At 37.7% G+C, this 22,202-nt stretch overlaps 1 protein-coding gene and 1 long non-coding RNA gene across 2 annotated transcripts in view; one reads left to right on the top strand and one right to left on the bottom strand.

Moving 5' to 3' along the window:
* The window catches only part of LOC137252708 (uncharacterized), a 231,875-nt gene extending 224,818 nt beyond the window's left edge, over positions 1 to 7,057 (bottom strand). The window contains exons 1-2 of the long non-coding RNA XR_010953651.1: positions 6,269 to 7,057; positions 6,033 to 6,210 (exon numbers count right to left, since the gene is read on the bottom strand). This is a non-coding gene — a long non-coding RNA (uncharacterized lncRNA). The remainder of the gene's footprint in view (positions 1 to 6,032; positions 6,211 to 6,268) is intronic.
* The window catches only part of LOC137252707 (pleiotrophin-A-like), a 326,419-nt gene that overhangs the window by 143,858 nt on the left and 160,359 nt on the right, over positions 1 to 22,202 (top strand). The gene's annotated exons all lie outside the window — the stretch shown is intronic.

Here is a 22,202-nt window from a genome sequence, read left to right as displayed (position 1 = left end):
AGTTTTTGAGCTGTTTGAGAAAGCAGCTGCTGTACTATGTGGGGAGAAATACCCGTAGAAATAACCCGAAAGATCAGCACGAAATGATACAAAAATTGATATCAAAGTAACGCCGTAAGACGTGCAAAATAGTCTCTAAAACTATGCCAAGTTATGAGGAAAATATCCTAAAAATACCCTAAAATAATCGTCAAGATCATCATGAAATGACCACAAATTTATCCCGTAACGACCCCCGAAATAGTCTCCAAAAGAACACCGCAATTATGGAGAAATGACATTAAAACAGTCTACAAGTTCATCACAAAATGATTCGCAGGATCATGGAAGAGTCCCGCTATAATCTACGAAACAATGCCAAAAATATTGCTTCGGGAGAATCCTGAAATAGTTGTCAATATCATCAGAAAATTACCAGAAGTTACCCTAGAAATCACCCTTGAAAAAATGATCCCGAAATCACCTCGAAAACGTCTCCAAGCACTTTTCCGAAATAGGCAGGAAGTTGTCCTTAATTGCCCCAGCAGAACCACGAAATAGTCCCCAGGAGCATCAGCTAATCACCACAAATTGACCTCGTAATCTCCCCGGAAGAACCACGAAGAAGTCCCCAAATAGTGTAACGAAAGAAGATTTTTTAATTTTTTAAACTTGCAAAAATAACTAAATATATGAATCTTATGTATCTACGTTCCACTTTTTTCTTTATGGGCCTTTGTCCATGCTTCTACTGAAAAATTGTCTTAAAATTATTAAATAAATAAATAAATAAACGTAGGGCGCGATAACGTCCGAAGAGATTTTGAGCAGAGATTTTCTTTCAATTTGCGTCGTGTTTCTTTTAATTTTTCCTACAAATTGGCGGGACGGGATCTACTTGTTTTATGCCGACTTCGAACGGCATCTGCAAAGCAGATGAGTTTTCACTGGGCAGCTTTTCATAGCGGAGTATTTGCAAAATCAGTGTCGAGGGGCGACCCCATTTAGAAAAACCTATTTCTAATTCAAAAATTTGTTTCTAAAAGTTTGATGTTGCTTTGTCCGGGAATTGAACCCACGATTTTCGGTGTGGTTGGTTCGTTTTCACCCTTAAACTTCTTTACTAGCAGCACCTGCTCCAAGCTTACTTGAGTTATCAAACATCTCTGGCAGTCTGTTCATTTCTTTTTTACTTACTTGGTGGCATAACTCCAAATATTGCAAGAATCATATGCCCATAAATCTGTTGGATAAATATGTTAAGGAAAAGAACAGAGAGGTACGCGCTTATACTGGTACGTGTTGTTGTAACTTTTGAGGGCATAATAAAACTCTAACAATTTCGCCATGTGAAAGCATAAACGGAGCACAATAAATATGGTATTATCACAAGCTTCATGACTTGCCTTTGGCTCGGTAGCGCATCAAATGATTAATGGTGATATTTCTGTTCATGTTAGAAACTTACATGAACAAAGACACTAAGTGAAGGGATGTGAAAGTAAAACAACGAAAATTATTTTATTTGTTAATTTATTAATTTTACATATATTAGCTCTACTAATCACCGACGATGAAAGTACAGGTTAAGCCTCGGATAAAGAAAAAACCGTTTTTTGATGCCGACTTTCATCTTGAATTTCCGTTCCCTTAATGGGAGATGGGTGCCGATGCCCGGCTGGTTGATATTCTCGTGAAAGCAAAAGCCAGCATAACCGCCAACTAAGAAATGCGATGGACGAAGCAAGCTTGAGTAGGGTTACACTGGCCGGTCAGTAAGGACCTCACATAGGTTGTATGCCTCCACACTGTTACCAGAATTTATTTGACAGCCAAACGGAAACATTAAAATTAGGCAACCGGGCTTATGTTATTGAATAACTCTGTCTACTTGGAAAATATTAGAAGTCTTCTAGGACCTAGCTTAAAACTTGTTTCGAGGCTCGGAAACTCTGCCGCCCCTAATAGCTGGAGCCTTAACCTCACAAGCGCAAGGCACGGCCACAGTGCGTGCTAAGCTGTTTTCTCTGCAGCCATCACTTCCTACGTCTGCTGTTTTTGACGAGGCCTAACTTATAAGTATGAGGTGCCTGAAGGCAATGTCCAGTGAGTATGCCTATCGTGAACCTTAAGTCTTGTCTCTTTTGAGATGTGTGCTGCTTTGTAAGTCTAACGTTGTAGGATGTGCATATAATATGCAACCCCTGTCTGCTTTTGATTTCTCTCAAGGGGATCGGGACGTCTATCGTAGATTCAAAAATGTGAAATTTTCTGAGGCGGCCAAGCAAAGAAACGCAGTCTCGGTGTTGGGTCTGTGGTGGGAGAGAGACCTTGTCGCCAAGTATTGACGTTCACGCCTCTTCCATGATATTAAAGTAATTCTTGGCGATTTTAACGCCAGGGTGGGCAAGCACATTTTTTTGATCCCAAGGTAGGAAAGTTCAGTCTCCAAAGCGAAACCTTACCTAATTGACTGAGACTCACCGCCGGTGTCCATAGACATAGATAGCACCGACTTCAAGCTTAATGATATATATCAAGCTACATGGCTTTATCCTGGTCAAAAATATGCAACTAGATCGACCACGACGTCATAGATAGATGACATGCCTACAGTGTTTGAAATGTACGCACAACTCGAGGACCTAACATTGACACGGATCACTATTTCGAGACTCACACCTGCCCTCTGAGAGCACAAATCAAAGCGAAGGAATGCAAGAGCAGTGGGAACATATCTCTAAAGCACTTCGTACATCCTTCGAGGAAAATAATAATTACCGGCGACCACGAAAAAACAACCGGTACGATGAAAAATGCCGCGTCGCAACCGAAAGAAAGGACGCCGCCTACAAGGCTACCTTAAAGCCAAACGCAACAAGAAGAGTGTGTGAACGCTATCGCTTTGAATAGGCGAAGTGAAACGCGGCTGTAGGAAGTAAAGGCACAGACAGAAAAGCATGAGTGCATAGGGTTTGAGATGCCACTCACCAGGAATAACGCAAGAAAATTTACCAAAAAACCGGCGATCGGCAGAAGACTTTCATGCCTATTACGGTTTCCGACGAATGCCACTCACGCGAAAGCCATTCGATTCGCACTTCCCTCACTTGTTGAAATTTATGCCATTCTCATAAACGTCAGATGACTGCTTTACCCACTCACCTAGCGGATTGTGTCAAAAGCTGTTTGACATTTCTTTAAATAAATCAAAATTGTTTGTTGTGATTAAATTATGCGTGAAAAATATAAAATAGAAATAGAAATATAAAATAAACAAGTAAGGAAGGCTAAGTTCGGGTATAACCGAACATTACATACTCAGCTGAGAGCTTTGGAGACAAAATAAAGGAAAATCACCATTTAGCAAAATGAACGTAGGGTAACCCTGGAATGTGTTTGTATGACATGTGTATCAAATGAAAGGCATTAGAGAGTATTTTATGAGGGAGTGGTTTTATAGTTTTATAGGTGGACGCCATTTACGGGTATAGCCATAAAGGTGGATCAGGGTTGACTCTAGAATGCGTTTGTGCAATATGGGTTTCAAATGGAAGGTATTAAAGAGTATTTTAAAAGGGAGTGGGCCATAGTTCTATAGGTGGACGCCTTTTCGAGATATCGCCATAAGGGTGGACCAGGGGTGACTCTAGAATGTGTTTGTATGGGTATCAAATTAAAGGTAATAATGAGGGTTTTAATGGGGAGTTGGCAGCCACCGTGGTGTGATGGTAGCGTGCTCCGCCTGTCACACCGTATTTTCTGGGTTCGCACCCCGGGCAAAACAACATCAAAATTTTAGAAATAAGGTTTTTCAATTAGAAGAAAATTTTTCTAAGCGGGGTCGGCCCTCGGCAGTGTTTGGCAAGCGCTCCGAGTGTATTTCTGCCATGAAAAGCTGTCAGTGAAAACTCATCTGCCTTGCAGATGCCGTTCGGAGTCGGTATAAAACAAGTAGGTTCCGTCCGGCCAATTTGGAGGGAAAATCAAGAAGATCACGACGCAAATTGCAAGAGAAGATTGGCCTTAGATCTCTTCGGAGGTTATCGCGCCTTACATTTTTTTTTTAAAGCAATCCAATTACCATGTTTCATCTTTTTTTTCATATTTGGTATAGAATTATGGAATTTTTTTCATTTCTCGTAATTTTCGATATCGGAAAAGTGGGCGTGGTCAAAGTCGGATTTCGGCCATTTTTTATACCAAGATAAAGTGAGTTCAGATAAGTGAACTAAGTTTAGTAAAGATATATCCCTTTTTGCTCAAGTTATCGTATTAACGGCCGAGCGGAAGGACAGAAGGTCGACTGTGTATAAAAACTGGGCGTGGCTTCAACCGATTTCGCCCATTTTTACAGAAAACAGTTATAGTCATAGAATCTATGCCCCTACCAAACACAAGGATTGGGATATTTTTGCTCGACTTATGGCATTAAAAGTATTCTAGACGAATTAATTGAAAAGGGCGGAGTGACGCCCATTTTGAAATTTCCTTTTATTTTTGTATTTTTTTGCACCATATCATTACTGTAGTTGAATGTTGATATAATTTACTTATATACTGTAAAGATATTAAGTTTTTGTTAAAATTTGACTTAAAAAAAATTTTTTTTTTAAAGTGGGCGTGTTCGTCATCCGATTTTGCTAATTTTTATTTAGCACACATATAGTAATGGGAGTAACGTGCCTGCCAAATTTCATCATGATATCTTCAACGATTGCGAAATTACAGCTTGTAAAACTTTTAAATTACCTTATTTTAAAAGTGGGCGGTGCCACGCCCGTTGTCCAGAATTTTACTAACTTTCTCTTTTGCGTCATAAGGTCAACGTACCTACCAAGTTTCATCGCTTTATCCTTTTTTGGTAATGAATTATCGCACTTTTTCGGTTTTTCGAAATTTTCGATATCGAAAAAGTGGGCGTGGTTGTAGTCCGATTTCGTTCATTTTAAATAGAGATCTGAGACGAGTACCCAGCAACCTACATACCAAATTTCATCAAGATACCTCAAAATTTACTCAAGTTATCGTGTTTACGGACGGACGGACGGACAGACGGACGGACATGTCTAAATGAATTCCTTTTTTCACCCAGATCATTTTGATATATAGGTTTATGCCGTTACGGATTACCGTTATGCGAACAAAGTTAATATACTCTGTGAGCTCTGCTCAACTGAGTATAAAAAGTATGGATTCAGTTGCTTTTCATTTTAACACAAATGAAGCAGAATAGGGCACTGGACATTTTCGAGCTGACAGATCTAGAGTAAGTAGGTAAATTAAGAAAATTTTAATTTAAAAATGAATGGGGAGGAGCAACTGGGATCCCGAAGTTACTTCTTCAACAAATCCAAAATTCCTGGCATTGTAATGTGCCTCGATAATACGCGCGTAAGGATAGCAAAACCTTCAGGAGCGAACTCCCATTTATTTTATAACCGAGAAGGTTTTTATAGTCTTAACGTACTGGTTGTAAGTGTGCTAAATATTTATTATATTATTTTTAATCAATGTGATTAATTTTTCAGATATGTGATTATAAACAGCGTATACGGTACATAACGCGAAATACCCTGGGTCATTCGTTTGGTCTAGCAGTGACGTATCACCACAATTCTTCCAAGTACAATACGAAAGCGAAAATATAAGTCTACGCCTCTTAGGTATATGAAGTCTTTAAATTAATTTAATGTTCAACGAAAGCTTTATATAAAATTTATAGGTGACGCAGTATACGGTCTTGCACCCTGGCTTATAACTCCTTTTCGCAACCCTGCACCTAAAACTCCTCAAAGCCGCTCCAACAAATGGCATAGTTCTGGGCAAAACATTGTAGAGAAAACTATTGGGATTTGGAAGAACTGGCAACTTCACTACTCTTCTGAGAAGGCTGTGCAAATAATCAGGTAGCTGTAGCAAAATTTACGCATTCACTACAATATCCATGATGAATATCCCGATAACGTAAATAATGAGGAGGACGGAGAAACCCATTTTCAAGAAATTGAGCACTTGCAAAGTTATGCCTTTAAATGTAAAAAATGTCTTACTTTTTTCCAATCAATGAACTTTGTTGGAGGTTCCAACGCATTTAAGTCGGTGCATAGGGATGTCCAAAACACTGAGAGTACGTCTGGCGGCTGCTTGGACATGTCTTTGGCGATGTCCTCGTTGACTTTCATCCGTTCAACGATCAAAGTATACTCTTCACGATTTGTGGTGCGACTTCTGTTTAAAAATATAACTATTAAATAAATTTTACTAAAAAATATAAAAAATAACTAACCTTTTATTGATTTCCATTCTATTTTAACTTTATTCCGCGTTATGTAATTTCTTTTCAATCCGCAACAGCTTTTCAGCGAATGAAACTTAGAGCAAATGACAGCTATTGTGTTTCTATTGCGGTTATCGGAATTCAGGGAATCACCGAACTGCTGTATCTACAACATTTTATTCGCGAGATGCATTGCCGAGCGGTTATGAGAATACCAGATCTTCTCAATTCGATTCGCATTCCCCGCGGATGGTATTCTTTGGATACCGTAACAGGGGTGTTTAAGTCTGGGGCAAATTTATTTTAAAACGGTCATATATGTCTTATGTTCTTCTAGCTGTGTTTCCATCTTGGATGTGATCTGTGTCGACATTTCTGAAATACGCATTTCTTGTGCTTCCATCTTGGATGTTATGCGGTTCTCGTGGGATTCTGGTTGGTATGCTATACTTGTCTTCTGTTCTCCCAGTTGAGATGACATTTGTTAGGACATTTCTGAAATGCGTGCCTCCTGTATTGTCAATTGTGATGCCATATATGTCTTCTGTTCTTTCAATTGAGATGATATTTGCGATGACATTGATGTTACTGTCGATGTTTGTGCAGATATTGCAGCCAATATCATGTTCAAGTCTGTGCTGGTAACTGTCTGCGATGTTTCGTTTTTCTCTTCAATTTTTGTTGTTGATTCTTCCACATCAACAACGGTCCAACATCGACTTCGCGAACCACAGTATTTCTGAGTAGAACACGATTTTAAATTCCTTTGCCTCTAGAGAAAAGAGTTCGATTCCATTCTTCCTCCCAGTCTGTTGGGATAAAAGCATGTTCATTAAATCATTTGCGAATATATAAATTCCAAAGTATAAGGAATATGCTCTAGGAGTCTTCTTAGACATTGCCGGGGCTTTCAATAATGTCTCTAAATGGGTGATTATGGATGGTCTTAATTACATTAAAATACATCCAACCTTAACCAGATGAATCGGCTGCATGTTAAATTGCAGGAAGTTTAAATCACAATGGGGATTGTATGAGGCCACGAAATCAGTGGACAGGGGAACGCCGCAAGGAGCATGCTATCACCTCTGCTGTGGACGCTGGTCATCAAACAACGCCTGTGCAGTTTGATGAGGGGACTCGTAAAACTTACGGCTTACGCGGATGACTCATATTACGGGAGCCCTGAAAAAAACCCCGAAACCTGCACTGTATGCCATTCTGCACATTCCACCTGTAGACCTGGTAGCAAAGAACATAGCGTTAAAAACTGCAACCAGGCTCGGTGCCTCGGTGCAGCTTGAACGCCGACCATACGGATATAGTAGTATGGCGTCATCAATCACAAGACGAACAGACCACCTGATTCCCTATCTGCGCTTTGAGGGCGATTTTAAGGCCACAATAGAGGTGGACGGTTGGCGCAAGGGTGCTGAAATGGCGGACGAGGAGATACATGTTTACACAGATGGTTCCAAAGTAGTGGAAGGAGTAGGGTCTGCGGTATACTGTGCTTGCTCGGTAGTCGTCCAAATTAGACTGTGCGAAATTAAGCGAAGGCGAGAGGTGCACATGATCGTCCAAGCAGGAAAGGCGTGGGTTCAAGCGCGGGACGGTAAAGTGTCGAAAATTATGTGCAGGTGTTACAACCTTAGACTAACAAAGTTGCTTCTATCATTAAAAAGAGAAGACTGTAGACTCATGACGGATATTCTGACTGGACACTGCCTTCTGGCGTCACATGCCTTTAAATTAGGCTTGGTCAGTGATAGCATATGTAGGAAGTGCGGGTGGGAGGAGGAAACGATCGAACACGTTCTGTGCTCTTGCCTTGCGCTTGCATGCTAAGACTCCAGCTATTAGGAGTGATACAGCTGTCAGATCTAATAGCAGCAAGTGGCTTAAATCCTAGGAAGCTTCTAGTGTTTGCCAAGAGAACGGAGTTATTTTATAACATAGGTCCTGGTTTTTGATAGGGTTTTTCAGTTTGGTCGTTAAAACACACTTCTGGTAACACTACGGACTTATTCAGTCTATGTGAGGTCCTCATGGACCGGCCAGTTCAACCTAACCTAAACCCCAAAGTAGCCAAAGAGTGTCGAGCCATGGATTCTCCCATTTGTAAAGTTTTCTGATGTTACCATGCAACTCTACCAGGATTTGATGGCTGTTCGATAAATAGCTCTACCCTTGCCTCTGAACTCCAGAAAAATTTCACTTCATCAACGCTTTCGAACCTATTTTTCTCCAATAGCTCATCTAACAGATTGATTAGCTAGCAGAGCAGTGAAATGTATCCAAATATTGTATTCCCCTTAATGACCGTATCCTTTTTCTACCAAAGCAAAGAGGGCTTTCTCTATTCGTTCTCTACCTAATATCAAAACAAATTAAAGAGTTTTACGCAAGAGCGCTACTTTTCCTAATTTTTTCCATCTGCACTCCTCCTCACTATACGGAACTGGATTTTAATCGCTATTGATCGATCTGAGCAGCATCGTAACTGCAAAAATTCTTCATGATTTTCACACCCTTCAGTCGATAGGAAAGACCCTACTGCTTTATATTCGCACATTCTGAAAATCCTTACTGGTATAAGCACATACCCGATGTGGCCAAACCCAGCCCGCTGATAAAGTTTGTTTTATAAAGGGGGATCCATATTTAGGGCACTTGACCGCTAGTTACCGATTGAGGCGATTCATTTTAATTTCCGATAATCGTCAGTATGCTCTCCTTCTCCCTTCTATGACGTTGAGTCTATTCGGGGTGGGCTACTTTGATTTTCCTTTGTCAGTCCCTCGTCGTTTGATTAAGATCCCTCTAACCTATCTAATGTTGTCATCAAGATCACTTGGCCCTGTCCTTTGGATCAGCGCTTAACATCTTGTTTCACTCACTGAGTCCCCTGAGTGAACAGACTAAACGCATAACGGTTGTGTCCATAAAATTAATGACAATGCGCCCTGAGACCTTCCAGCTTTTTAACAGGACGTGGATAGGGTTTGGAGTCTACCATCTCTTTCAGATAGGTTTAACGCTAGCTCAGTTAGGTGACAGCATATCTCAACTGCCAACCCAACAGCGAACGGAAGAAATCAAGAAGTCAAATTGCATGATCCTTAAAGAGAGGTCATTTTAATCATCCGAGAGCTTTATTTTAGGGTTGCTCAGAGTACACCACCAAGGCGTGACATATTCTATATCACTCCTATACTCTTATAGTATTGCATCATTTAGAATAGCTGGTTGCTTTAGCGCCAAGCACCAGTTGAATGTGAAACCACATAATTTTGTGAAATTCCGCTAATATTGCTGGGATAGTTCGATTCAATTGAAATCCACAACCTACAGAGCCATTTACGAGTAAACAAAAATTAACACCTAAAATAATTATAATCTCATGCTTAACTATGGAAACTGCTTTTCAGGCATTCCAAATATTTAATTTTTCATAGAGATAGGTACATACACAGATGTGTTCCATTACCCTTTAACGACTTCCCATACAAAGCCCGGAGCGCTAAAACCGTATTAATATTAATAACATAATATTTGCTTTAACGAATCAAGTGATATCTATGTATGTATGTATGTCATTAATGGCACTACGTTCATGTGTGACTGAGCCGAATAGTGTTTTGAATGCACTTAAGCTCAAAATATTATTTCCAATAAAAAAAGGGTTGAATAAAAACATGTTTTGAATGTGAAATAAAATCCTTTAGCTTGAAATACATATTTAAAATAGGCGCCTTGCGATGGCTTTCCTTTCATACAGGTCAAAAAGAGGCCGGCTTACCTAACGTATTGCTCTTTTTATTTCCTTAATTACTCAATTGGCACTTATTAGCGAATGGTATTCTTTCGAATGGTAATCTTTCGAAGAACTTTCCTCTCAAACACTCTAAGGGCCGCTTCATCTAATGTTGTCATGGTACATGCTTCTGCATGTGACCTGTAGAGTATGATCGTTTGCCGAGAGGGGACTTTACTTTTCAATGGCCTACTTAGTCCAAAGTAGTATTTACTGACAAGAGTAATTCTTTGCTGGATTTCAGAGCTGTTGTTTTTGTTTGTGTTAATGCTGTTTTTTAGGCGCAAATGTGCTGACTCTTTGCTTGATGATAGCAGGTACTTCGTTTTGTTCTCTTCTTTTCCGCTACTTTTTCCAGTTTGAAGTAATCAGAACTTACAGCGCAGATTTATATGTCCGATGACATCAATGCCATCAGCGTACGCCAGTAATTCCATGATTTTATAGAATATAGTTCCAGGGCTGTTAAGTTTTGTAGCTAGTTAAAATTTCTCCAGCACCAAATTAAAGAAATCGCACAAAAGGAGATCACACTGTTTGAGACATCGCTTAGTTTTGAACGGCTCGGAGCGGTCATTCCCAATTTTGATTGAGCTTATGGTATTGCTCAACGTCATTTTGCACAGCCGTATATCATTTGTTGGGGGTTTTTTTCCATGATTTGTGAAAATCTGGTCGACGGCCGCACTGATAAGATCCGATCAAGAAGAAGGCTGATTCCGTGGTATAGGATGCGTTTTGCAAGATATCCTTTCTTGTGTACTGAGCAAGAGCATGCACTTATCCTATAGAACTCCTTGCAAAGGTATTTGAAAAGCTACACAGGCCATTCATCAGCACCCGCCTTTTTGTTGTTTTTTTAATTTGGTTGTTGCTATTCTAACTTTGTAATAACCGGGTGGGGGGCATTAATTCGGCTTCATCATCTCTGTGCGCTACATTTAGGAGAGCAGGTAAGAATTCCCTCCATAATCTAAGCTTTCTACGGACATCAGCTACAAGGTCGCCTTCCTGCCGGTGCTTTGTTTTTCCTGTAAAGTCGTCTCGCTTCTCGTATCAACTCGTTGTAGCAAACAAGAGTACGGTATCGACTACAAAATAGAAGCTTAGTTTAGAATATCCACGCAAATGGCATGTTTACATTCAGCGACAACTTAATTCCAAGATACATGAAATTTGAAAGGTTAAACAAAATCGATTTTAAATAAGGAAAAGGGGTGCTCACATACGCAACACTCCCCAAAAGCTTCGAAGAGACATGGTTGTCTCAGCTGAACCCTGTTGGTGGTACCAGTCATCAAAATTCTAGTCTAAAACTAGGGTTTTTTGAAAAGTTTAGTGTTTCTCACTGCTGTGTATATCACATATATGTATGTAAATTAGGATAACCCAAAAAATTACGATCTATTTTTCGCTCTCACCGAAAAATTTAGAGAATATAACAAAAAAAATGTATGCCAGAGGCGGAGATCTTAACTTATATTGGAAGAGGTCAAGAGCGTATCCAGCCTTTCACAAAGGGGGGCCAATTTTTTTTTTTATTTCAGATTCATATGTAGCGTATTTATAAGTATAAAGAGTAATGACAGCTAGGTGAAAGCGAAGCCTGCTTTATAGACCCAGCTGTATGCTCTAGCAGTTCGTTAAAATTTTTTATTTATTTATCAGGAGCTCCCTAAATTATCTACCATGTCTAGGATTTGGTAATTCAAAATTTTGTTGAATTAGATAGATTAATTATTTATTTGGGCTATGTCTTCTTTTCTAAGTTATTATAAAAAGAGGTGTACATTTTGATTGTCACTCCATAAGTCGAGAACGGATAGAAAGATTGCCATGCAATTTTTAGGAAAGATACAGGAAACAGAGATGATGGTTAGTTGATTTTGAAATCCCAAATCGGTTTAGCCATTCTTGAGTTATGCTTTATTTTAGAAAAAATTCAGATATGTATATAAAAGAAAGTGGTGTTAGTTACACTACGAATAACTCAAGAACGGATGAACCCATATGGCTGAAGATTGGTGGAAAGGTAGCTCAGAACCAGGGAACGTACATGGGATACTTTTTATCCCATTCTGGCTAGGGTCTTGAGATCAAAACGTGGACCTGGGTATTCCTGGGATATGTTTGTAGAGTATGGGTGTCAAATGGAAGCTGTTTATGAGTACTTTGATACTGGATATTTTTCGTACCCCTGGGTGACTAGGGTCTCGAGATATAGGCCAAAACGTGGACCCGGATACACATAGAATGTGTTTTTACATTATGGTTATCAAATTGAATATGTTGATGTGTGCTTTAGTACAGAGTAAGTTTTACACCTCTGGGTGACTAGGGTCTCGAGATATAGGCCAAAACATGGACACTGGTACCCCTAGAAAGTGTGTGTATTATGGATATCAAATGAAAGCTGTTGCTGAGAGCTTTAAAGTCATTTTCATTGTGATATTCGATTTAGCCGCATCAACCTGGCAAAACTGATAAATATGCATGCGAAGCCGAAATAAAGACATCAATTAATAATACCCACATACCTATTTACATACGTCCTATTCGATTTGCCTGAAATTTGGTATATAAATTTGCCTATAATAGTATTTACGATGCTTTTTCCGGGAAGTAGACCAGAGACGGACTGGGACTGTGTTTAGGACTAGGACTGGGATTGAGGCTGAGACTGAGACTCGGAGTGGGACTGGGACTGAGACTCGGAATGGGACTGGAACAAAATACATACCACCAAGAATGAGAAAAACTTGAGAGAAGAGAAAAGAGAGAAGGAAAAGACTGTGAAAGAGATAGAATGAGACGAAGATGGTGATAGATGAAGCGAAAAATACGGAGGGAGTTGTGAATACAAAGATTAGGAAAAGTATAGAGGGGCAAGGGCAGAGTTAGACAGAAAAAGCTTATTAAAATGTATGCAGATAGACCAAAAATTTAGGGTAGAACAGCGTCTGCCGGTTCTGCTAGTAATTAATAAAATCAGACTTACCCACAGAAGTAGAAAAAACTTCCTAATATCCATAGTTTATATTTCGTTTGCTAATTTAATTCAAACAGTGACCACAATTGTCAGCTGTGTTAATTATTCACGTGTTATCGATGCTTTTCGATATTTTCTGAGATGCACAGCATCTGGTGCGTTTATGCGCCTTATCAGTCTTACTGTTATTCAAAGTTATTTATCATTTTAGTTACTTTATTAGAAAGAATAGGTAATTATTATGTTTGTGTATGTAGTTATTAATAAATGTATGTAAGTAAATATTATTAGGCTTATAATTTGAAGAAAAAAAAGGTGAGGAACTAAAAACCTTTTATGTTGTTGATGTTTAACTTTCAGTTTTGTGTTCTTCGCGAAGGGGAGGGCAATGGCCCTCGCTCCTGTCCCCTCTGCATACGCCCATGGAAAAGGTCCTCCACGGAACTTGAAGTTTTGATATATAAATAACATGTGAACAAGGATTTAAGCATTACTTTGTCCTGCAAAGTATGAACAAATTTTTGTTTGATAAAATGAAAACATGAATCATATTCAGCACCATGAGTCAGTCACAAGAGGTTTGCTCAACTTACAAAATTTTTCGCAGCTGCAGCCATCTTGCTCCCCAATCTAATTAACTCCATTAACAGGGTCGTTTCTTTTCAAATTTATGAAAAATATTAGAAGTAGAGAAGGCAAACAGTTTACACTTCCCAGTGAAGTACTGAGCTGCATAATTCCTTAGTATTCTTTTTCTGATTATGGGTAAGTTTAATTAATATACTACGATCTGCTAGTGGAGATACAAGGGGTTGATAAGCGCAATTCAAAGTTGTATAGCTCCACACCTTCCGTAAACCAAAAATCAACATCCCCTATGCGAGGGGAATCATGTCGCAAATATGAATATATCATGCACACATTCAGCAGGCGAGGCTCTGTCAACCCCAAGTTCCTTATGGAGCCAGGGGTGGGGGCGTGATAGCCTAAAAGATTCTAAAAGTGATAAAACTAAATGTTTTCCGACATGGTCGGATCGTAAAAATGCCATAACCAAATGTTATACGCATTGGGCGTGTTGACTTATTCATTGCGTATTTTTGGAACATTAGGCTGTATTTAAATATTTGTGGAATCGTTTTTATACTCAGTTGAGCAGTTGATAACTTGACTAAATTTTGAGTTATCTCGATGAAATTTGGTAGGTAGGTTCCTGAGCACTCATCTCAGATCGCTATTTAAAATGAACTATATCGGACTATAAAGCCGCCCACTTTTTCGATATCGAAAATTTCGAAAAACCGAAAAAGTGCAATAATTCATTACCAAAGGCAGATAAAGCGATGAAACTTGGTACGTGAGTTAAAATTATGACGCAGAATAGAAAGCTAGTAAAATTTTGGACAATGGGCGTGGCACCGCCCACTTTTAAAAGAAGGTAATTCAAAAGTTTTGCAAGCTGTAATTTGGCAGTCGTTGAAGATATCATGATGAAATTTGGCAGGAACATTACTCCTATTACTATATGTACGCTTAATAAAAATTAGCGAAATCGGAGAAGGACCATGCCCACTTTTAAAACAAAATTTTTTTTTAAGTAAAATTTTAACAAAAAATTTTATATCTTTACAGTATATAAGTAAATTATGTCAACATTCAACCCCAGTAATGATATGGTGCAACAAAATACAAAAATAAAAGAACATTTCAAAAAGGCGTGGCTCTGCCGTTTTTCATTTAATTTGTCTAGGCTACTTTTAATGCCATAAGTCGAACAAAAATTCACCAATCCTTTTGAAATTTGGTAGGGGCATAGACTTTATGACGCTAACTGTTTTCTGTGAAAATGGGCGAAATCGGTTGAAGCCACGCCCAGTTTTTATACACAGTGGTCCGTCTGTCCCGCCGCATGGTCGTTAACACGATAACTTGAGCAAAAATTTACATATCTTTACTGAACTTAGTTCACGTACTTATCTGAACTCACTTTATCTTGGTATAAATGAACGAAATACGACTATGACCACGCATGAAAAATTAAAAAAATGACATAATTCTATACCAAATACGAAAAAAAGGATGAAACATGGTAATTGGATTGGTTTATTGACGCGAAATATAACTTTAGAAAAAACTTTGTAAAATGGTTGTACACCTACCATATTAAGTAGAAGAAAATGAGAAAGTTCTGCAGGGCGAAATAAAAAAACCTTGAAATCTTGGCAGGTATTACATATATAAATAAATTAGCGGTATCCAACAGATGATGTTCTGGGTCACCCTGGTCCACATTTTGGTCGATATCTGGAAAACGCCTTCACATATACAACTACCACCACTCCTTTTTAAAACTTTCATTAATACCTTTCGTTTGATACCCATATTGTACAAACACATTCTAGAGTCACCCCTGGTCCACCTTTTTGACGATATTTCGAAACGGCGTCCACCCATATTGTACAAACGCATTCTAGAGTCACCCCTGATCCACCTTTATGGCGATATCGCTAAATGGCGTCCACCTATAGAACTGTGGCCCACTCCCTCATAAAATACTCTTTAATGCCTTTCATTTGATACACATGTCATACAAACACATTCCAGGGTTTCCCTCGGTTCATTTTCCTACATGGTTATTTTCCCTTATGTTGTCACCATAGCTCTCAACTGAGTATGTAATGTTCGGTTACACCCGAACTTAAGGTGGTATCAAATTAACATATTCCGCATATTCCAACGGTAACGGTTAGTAAGGAAAGATTTCATGAAAATCCCAAGTTTCTGACATAATCATTATTTTAATATACTCGCTGCGTTGGAAGACTGCACATAAGCTGAACTCTTCTGTCAAAGTCAAAGCCTCACTTTAAGGTTCTAAGTAAATTAACCATTTTTATATTTTTTTGCTATATCATGTCAACTGCAAAGTGGAGTATGGCCTTCCAGTTCGAAATCACCCTATTTCATAGTATTTTTTAAAAATTCCCTATCTCATGTCAAAACTTATTGAATTTGTGCTCTTATAGGACGTTTTTGGAACAAATTCTGAGATATTGTTCTGAAGTACGACGTTATTCAAACAAATTGTGAAATAATGACAAAAAATACAATTCTTTATCATTTCACGAAATATTGAGTAAAAGATATAGAGTTTCCCCAAAACCTGTTGGTATTTCCAAAACTGTATCTTTACTAATACATTTCTACTACGCGGAATGGGATGGAATTATTCTCCGCTTTCCTTGAACTGACATTAAACAAACCTTTAGTAATTGAATCATGATTCAGCACTAAATTCTGATCAAAAAAAGGAACGAGCCAAATTCCCATTGTTGACTGTGAAGTTTCTAAAAATCTTCAGAAGTGAAATGTTTTAAATTTCATGTTTGTTGCATTTTCAAACTGTAGTGTTGAAAATAGAAAAAAAGCTAAACAACAGATTTGAAGTGTGTCTGACAGCTGATACAAAAGTCCGATAAACATTTTTCGTATAACAACAAACATCAATGTTACAGGCTGATAAAGTACCATTTTTATGAATTTTTGCTATTATATGTGCATCTATAGACCTCCTAAAATCAAAATTAAGAGCCGAGCCTCTGACACCATTTTTCTATGGCCATATGTATTCTCTCATATTTTCGGGTGATGTTCATTCATTTTGTTGTCGGTACACACGGCTGTCGTTGGTTTTCAATTGTTGCTTCGTTGAGGCTGAAGGTGAGTGTTGTTAATTTTGATGAGCATAATAATTGCCAGTTAAATAAGTTGTCTGCCATGCTAATGATATTCGCTTGACAGGTGGCGAACTTATGCCATTGGGAAATATGACGACTCGAATATAAATAGCGTTCAGACAAACCAACAATAAGCGCAATATGAGTTAATTAGGTTTGCATTATTAAATTTGATAGCGGTCATTATATCAGAGCACAGCAACAACTTGCACTAATACGGATGCAGCCATGTATGTATGTGTGTGTGTATAGTAATCAAAAATAAAACGACTGATTAAATTTGACAAACAACACCAAGTTGCAATGCTGGTTTATTCTGCATTTAATAACCGAGTAAGTCTACATAACTGTACAAATTTGGTGCGCTGAATTTCTCAGGCGATGAAAGCCGAACTTGCTACTGTTTTTGGGTTTATAATTTTAGTTTTTGTTATAAATTGACGGAACCTACATGTTTACAATAAAAATAAATAGTAAGGACGGGACTGTCTTTGGCTGTGCCTAAGACCTCATAACTTTCATCAATGGCGCTGAGCAATGATGTGTTGGAATTTCCAAACTTCATAAAATCTGAACAATATGGGATATATAGTATATGTGACCCAGTCTATGAAAAGGTGGCTTATGACTCAAAAAGAAATTGCGAGAAACAGCTGTTAAAGATAAGCAATGCATTTCTTCAGTTTCTTAGTAGTTTTTCTTTTGCGTTATGAACAGTCATGCCCAAAAGGCAAAGCTCAAACCAGTTTCTGACCGATATTTTGGCTCCATTGCCATCGAAAAGAATGCTATCAAAAAAATCTGACGATGCTTTACCAGCCACCAAAGTGGCATCGAAGGAACCAAAGGCTTCATCTTCTTTCATTTGTGCTCTTCTTTCTCTACATTTTTAGTACACTTCTAAGCAAGTTAGGACTTTCTAGCTTTCACCACGTGAAAGAGCGTCTCAAAAACTATCGAAACCAGAAAAAAAGTGGACAATTTTTTTTTAGTCATAAGCCACCTTTTCATAGACCGGGTCACATATATGTTCGATATATCTTAAAGATTTTTGAAGACATCAATTTATGGCTTATATGTAAAGATTTGGTGAAATTTCAAGTTTCTAATTGTTAAAATGAGGAAGAATTTACGTTAAATCTTTTATCTGAACAATCTGTTATATGGGATATCTTTTATATATATTTTACAGATCTTAACGCTTTTATTAAACGATTTTATTTAGCTTGACTTCACAGGCTGGCCGGCCGCACGGCCGTTGTGAACGAATTTTGTAATTAAAATTTAAGTAACTTCCCGATAAGCTACAAGCTTGAAACTTGGAATATAGTTCAGAACCCGATGACGATGCAATAATAAGAAAGACAACTCCGATAGGTGGCGCATGGATCGAAATATTTCAAAAAATCGTATTTGTGGTCCGATTTGGCTCATATTTGGAACACATAATACGTACATGAATAGAGAACGGCCTGTGAAAAATCGCCGCTAGGTGTCGGAAGGATCGAGATATTCAAAAAAATCGTATTTGTGGACAGATTTGGCTCATATTTGGAACACATAATACGTACATGAATAGAGAACGGCCTGTGAAAAAATCGCCACTAGGTGGCGCAGGGATCGAGATATTATAAAAAATCTATTTGTGCTTAGATTTGGCTCATATTTGGAACACATAATACATACATGAATAGAGAACGGCCTGTGAAAAAAGTCGCCGCTAGGTGTCGGAAGGATCGAGATATTCAAAAAAATCGTATTTGTGGACAGATTTGGCTCATATTTGGAACACATAATACGTACATGAATAGAGAACGGCCTGTGAAAAAAATCGCCGCTATGTGTCAGAAGGATCGAGATATTCAAAAAAATCGTATTTGTGGTCCGATTTGGTTCGGAACACATAATACATACATGAATAGAAAGCGACCTATAATGTCCTATTTGGCTCATATTTGGAACAAATATTAAATACAGTCCGGTAGAAGTGACATCAAAATATTTTGAAGTTGGAGGAGGGACAAGCATACGTTGCGCAGAGTCGAGTAAAGTCTTTGGAAGGATTATGTATTGAGGACTTAGAATGTAACAAATTGTCAGGAAAGAGTCCATGTAATAATGAGTAACTAAATGAACTAAATAGAATGAGAAATAATAGGCAATTAAATAAAGAATAAAAACTTGAAAATAAAATAGTTAAACAAATTTTTTAAGTTAAACGGTTTTATTGAAAACAATACTTACATTATGTAATAATAATACTAAAAGCTAGAAAATAATTATGGAGGTCATAGGTACTAGTCATCACAATCCTCATCAATCCGGGGCGCTGATCAGACAATTAAATTAAAGCTTTGGACGCGACAAATTTCTATTGATAGTCATAAGTAAGACCAACTGAACCTTAATCAGGTTATGCTCCGCCTAACATTTTCTATGACGTTGTAACCTTTCCAGATTTCTTTCAACTTGGCCTAAGGCCTCATGTGATCCCTTAATCTTCAAGTGGTAATAAAACATAACCCAGGCATGCTGGGGTAGCAGTATGTTCACCGAAAATGTTCTATAGAAAATTCGTTTTCTGATAAATACCACAACTATCCTGTTGCAAAGAAAGTTCTGAGTTTCTTTTACAGTGTTATTATAGACTTTAAAGTTTGGAAAAGGTTTACATTTTTTTTTTTCATATTTCCGGTGGACATTTTTTTTAGTGAGGTACCCTAATGTGCTAACATAGAAATGTACGTGCATAAAGTCGCATTAAAATATAATCCATATAAATATTAATATTTTGCTGTACGAGCAAATAATACATCCAGTTAATTTCCGTTTCAGCAACGAGTCCCTATGCGAACATAAATTGAATTTGCACTGCATGTAAAGGGTGTTTGCGTTGGTTCATATAACAGAAAGTTGACTATCAGTAAGATATTATAAGACATTACTTATTAACTAGCTGGGTACCCGACGTCGTTCTGGTATAAATAGAAGCGATGATACATATATACATGACCGCATTTAATCAGAAATTAATTAAGTATTCGTAGATAATATTTGCGATTTTTTTAAATTGATCAAACATTACTAACTATATTTTTGGTTTAATTATGTGGTACGTATACAAACAAAGTATTTGGGCTTCCCAATGTTGAAAATCCAACATATAACTGCCTACAGGAAAAGCATAGTGCGACCTGCGATTTATTGATCGACATGGCGTAACTACGCCTCAGAGCGATCTCAAGTATTCTAAACGCAAACGGCAGATTGCTAGGACTTAGTGGTATTCTTGGAATAAATAAGATTTCTCCTTTGCCACAACCTGTAAATATTGATACCTCTATCACATTTCCCAACATCTGCTTTACCACCAGTCTTTTGCCAATACAAAGTTTAGAAGGGTCAAGATCGCGCAAAATCATAACGGTGGCGCTAGATTTTGGGCACATGAGGTGGAATTCATACCGGTTCAAGTGAGTTTAAAAACTCTGGGATAGTTTATAGTATATAAGCACTGTATCGGGTATCTGTTGCAATAAATCAAAGTTTGTGCTGTTATCCGTAACATTTTTAGGAATCTAGATAACCTTCTCACACAAACAGTCAGTATTTGTAAAGTAATTTTTTAGGTTGCCAAAAACTTTAGCTTTCAGTCGCACAACACTTTTAACAATGATGGCCAAAGCGTCAAGATCAACATCACTTTCATTGGCAGTTTGTAGCTCACCATTACCAAGTTTAAAGTAAATCGAATGCAAATTTATCCGGCAACTGATCTCCAAATAGAATCGCTTAAATTGTGCAATGCTTTGCCATAAATGCGACAATTTTAAACACGCCTTTATTTCATAGAACATACGTATATACATACACATATACTTCCACAAATATAGTAAATCAGTCATAGGAATGTGTTCGTATTGTGGCGAATATTAGCAGTTCTGCACATCACTATACTGCTACTAAATAAATGCACAACAACAACAAAGCAAGCAGCCATCAAAGCAAGCAGCCACTCGTACACATAACCAGGAGCTTGAAGCAGAGAGATTATTTCACATACACATATGGGGAAATCCGCCAAACTTTGGTTTTGTTTTGGAGAAAAACATTTTTTTTGAAACATGGTATCACGCAAATATCTTTTTGTTAGGAACATTGAGGGGTAAACTGGAGCTATAGTGCATCGCCGTTACTCGTCTTACATAATGCCTCAAAAAGATATAGTCACTTGAGGTAACTGTTCCAGAAGGCATGTTCGTGAAAAGTTTAGACGTTAGGAAAGATATGCGAACGAGGCAACAGGGAGTATAAAAGCAGCGCAAGCTGAGAAATAATGAATTGATTTTATCACGATATTAGTGAAGGACGCGATTAATTAAGTTGTGAAGTACTACTTCAGTAGTGTTTTAAATAAAGAGCATTTGGCTATACTGAATATAATAGAATTCCCCAAAATTCGTTACAGTATGTTTTGCTTCAGTGATAACTCCTTACTATACTCAAATATTACGCCTAATGGCACTACCAAGCCTACTAGCATTACCACGCCAACTGGCGGTATCACGCCCACTAGGGGGCCACGTTCACTTTCCCAAACATATCGCACACCTAGATAAAAAGGGAGCTAACACAAAAGTTTGAAATTTTCATGTCATGAGTACCACCAGAGTTGGGCAAAATTTATTCGAATAACAAATAAAAGATAAACAATTGCTTTGTCGGTTATTTACAAATAAAGGTAATTTTTTTACTAAAATATTTTTATTTGAGTGACGAATTAATTATTTTGTAGAATAATAAATAAATACGAAAATAAGCACTTGTTTACTTTCAGTTTACATTCATACATAGTTGTGTTGCTTCATATTTAAATGAGTAGACTATGAGTTTTTGAAAAAAATTTCAATGGGAAAATTTTTCGGGAATAATTTACTCATGAAAAATTAACTTTTAATAGTTTTCTTAAGATATGTACATATGTATGTACTATATTTTCATTCGAATAATTATTTAAATAAAAGTCTTTTCGAATTTTGAATAATGCCCAACCCTGAGTACCACCGGGTTTCGCAATAACTCCCAAACTGTATACTCAGTTTATAAATACCACCATTAATCAGCAAGAAGAAGCTTTATAAAAAATAAAAATTGCATTGGCGCAGCTGGGGAAGGGGGCAGACAATTTTTGCGTCTACTGAACATTGCGATTTTTTTATTTGATCGATGTTTTCATCTAGGTGTGCGACATCTGCATTTGTCCGATTATGTGGCTCTTTAAACTTTAAAGTTTTTACGTCTATGGGCGGTGCCACGCCCTCTTGTCCAAAAAAAATTTTTTATGCACCTTATCATAGAATGGGGTATTTGAAGCATGTTTTGGAAAAATTTTAGTTGGTG

The sequence above is a fragment of the Eurosta solidaginis genome, chromosome 5 (assembly GCF_040869045.1).
Source record: "Eurosta solidaginis isolate ZX-2024a chromosome 5, ASM4086904v1, whole genome shotgun sequence".
NCBI classification, from domain to species: Eukaryota; Metazoa; Arthropoda; class Insecta; order Diptera; family Tephritidae; genus Eurosta; species Eurosta solidaginis.
Note: the sequence above shows the minus strand (reverse complement) of the source record. Positions and strands in the feature narration are given on the sequence as shown.